Genomic DNA, 3,012 nt, shown 5'->3' on the forward strand with positions numbered 1-3,012 from the left:
AATCCATAGCTATAAGTAGCTGACATGAAACACATGAGGAGAAATGCACATAAATGTTGACCACCAGAGATTAATTTGATAGGAATGCCATATTCCTTATTTCACTTGAACAATGTACAATCATGGCACTTCGGTTTTATATTCATTTCTACGTAATTGTCCATAAAAGGAAATCACAGAACCGCACCTGTCAACTATTTTTCATTGATAAATCACAATTGATTAACACTAGTTATAACGAGAAATGAAAATAAGGAGTTAATACAGCGGAAGAGGAAGAGAGCGAGGAAGCGCTGTGGTTTGTTTGGTTGAAGATAGTGTTGTGAGCCTCGTCCAGTCGGTTTACCCTGGAGACCCGAACCATGTGCTGCTAGATCACGGTTAAGGGTTGGTGTTTATTAACACAAAATTCTCTCATTATTCGATAATTGCGATAATTTACTTTAGAATAATATCATGAAATAGTTTTCTGTTCGTTGTTTAGTTAGTAGTTAAAAGTAACTGAGCTATGAATTTTATTAATAATTTCTAAAATATATATCAAACCTTCCCAAAATATATGCCGTCATGTCTATTCTCAGTGACGTAAGGAAAATACGCTATACGAAAGCATTTGCGGGATGTTCAAAGAAAGCAAATTACGAAAGCATTATATTCAATCTGTTCTTTTAAATTAATGCTACTATCTATAACACTAAGACGAACTTTGGAAAACATTACGTATGAAAGTTAGGTCATCAATCACGCTGATAATTAATTTCTTTCATATTTTGACTATTTTATGCCGGTAAATGTCCTTAGTCTAAGACAAATGTGGAATTATGTGGTGAATAACCACGCATATCATCTGTGGGAGAATTATTAGTGTGATGAACATAAGAGTTCCCCTGCTTATACACCATAACGCACATGCATGGAAGGACGGGCTTAACATTATGTAAAGTAACTTAGTTAAATCTTGCCATGAAACCCGTTTTACAGGATGTCATGGTATATACTGTGCTGTACTTTAGTCGTGTTTTGTACTCCTTTTAGGCATAATGGTGTCTATGGTTACATTTCTTAACCGGTTAAGAGATTTATGCTCAACACATGACCAACGTTGTTTCTAGATATTTGTGAAACATGATTAAAATAATTTCAAACTTTCAGCTTTATGAGGAAGAAAATACTTACTGTACTGCATAGGGAACGGAATCATTAAAGTTTGCTAAAACTGATGGGTATATATCAACTGAAAATTAGTTGACGGTATTACCGATTAGCTTCTAATCATAAGTAGGCTACGCTAGCAGCCCCCCCCCCCCCCCCCCCGCCCTCTCCCTCTCTCTCTCTCTCTCTCTCTCTCTCTCTCTCTCTCTCTCTCTCCTCTCTCTCTCTCTCTCTCTCTCTCTCTCTCTCTCTCTCTCATCAGAATTTAGCGATTATTGAATGTCTCTTTCGCAATACGCCTAATGGAATATGTGCAATGTCAACTTTTAATATTAAGATATTTTAAGGGAAATTATCCTAATTGAATAAGGCAATACCTTCATGTGCCGGCTTATCAGAGCTTTCCAAAGCTTGTTCAAGATCTTAACAAGTGCTCCTGTGATTATAGTGAAACACGTTCATCGACCTTGGTCTTGCAATCCCTGGGTCGGGAGTTCTAGCACCGCTCGGGTCACAATAATTTTAGTAGTGCCTGGAGCCTCGCCGTCCTCATGAGTTAGTGGGGAAATGGGTTGGTTGAATGGCATATATGTCAATCTGAGAGTTATCAGCAGCCATTATCTGGCCTTCCCTGGTCCTTTCGTTGTTATTTGCAACAAATGGCGGATGGTATATAATATTATATAACAAACTTACTAGATTAATCATGATTAGATATTGTGCTGAAAAGGAGGAAGGATATTTTAGCTGCTCATCGCTCGCTACCAGTGATCCTCTGGACCGTGTGACGTCACGGAGAATTCGCGCTGATTATGTCTGGCAGAGATGTCTAAGTGGGTCCTGCGGTACACCTTTTACAACTAAGCCTGGACTTCTTATTTCAATAATGATTACCTGCTTCATTTATAGATGAAATCAATAAAAGGGTAGTGTGGTCATTCTTGATAATTGCTGGTTAGGTAGGCCTGATGATTTACTCGACAGGCCCTTTTCTGTTTCACATGGGCCGAATTTCGAGTACTGCGGAGTTTAACACCACCCAGTTTGCTGTATAACCTATAAAATCAGTGCCTTTTCTATTAATTACATTATTTATTGTGGGATTAACGTCACTTGCGGGACATCTCACTATTATCATCACTAAAAATAGCCCGTTCCATTCTAAAATCAAGGTTTGTGAGGGAAGCCGAGTCGGGAATATAACCAAGTAGTAGGCCTACTCTATACTTTAGGTCAATGACATTAACATATGTGTAAACACACCGATGCAATGTAAACGTGAATATTTTAGCATACTAAAGAAAAGTAATCTTCCAATGCATAAGACACTTGTAAAACAATAGAGAATGTAGCATACACATTTTACAATGATATTCTGTTGTTACAATTGCCTGTAGAACACATGCTCGGCGTTGTTGTATACAGTATATGAGCCGTGTGTAATGAATGGGTCATTTTGATGGGAGCTAATAACCAAGCAAGTTTGAGATTAAGGTCAGACAAGCCACACGGCTCAGTAGAGAAATAAGCCGACAAGTGGTTTTTTTTTTTTTTTTTTTTTTTTTTTTTTTTTTTTTTTTTACTGATGACAGACAGCCAGTATACTCTACTGTTAACTTTGTGTGTTGACAAAGACAATGATAGCACAGCAACTCGCTCACACCTACACATTGCCTTCAATGCAAGCCAGTATTTTCTGCAGGAGAATCAGCACGGAGGAATTTAGAGAGAGAGAGAGAGAGAGAGAGAGAGAGAGAGAGAGAGAGAGAGAGAGAGAGAGAGAGAGAGACTTATTGCCTTACCTTACCTTATTGCCTTAATTTATGTTTGAGTTCCCCCAGGTCCCTCAGTGTGATGCAC

The sequence above is a fragment of the Palaemon carinicauda genome, chromosome 18, assembly GCF_036898095.1.
Source record: "Palaemon carinicauda isolate YSFRI2023 chromosome 18, ASM3689809v2, whole genome shotgun sequence".
In the NCBI taxonomy this organism is placed as follows: domain Eukaryota; kingdom Metazoa; phylum Arthropoda; class Malacostraca; order Decapoda; family Palaemonidae; genus Palaemon; species Palaemon carinicauda.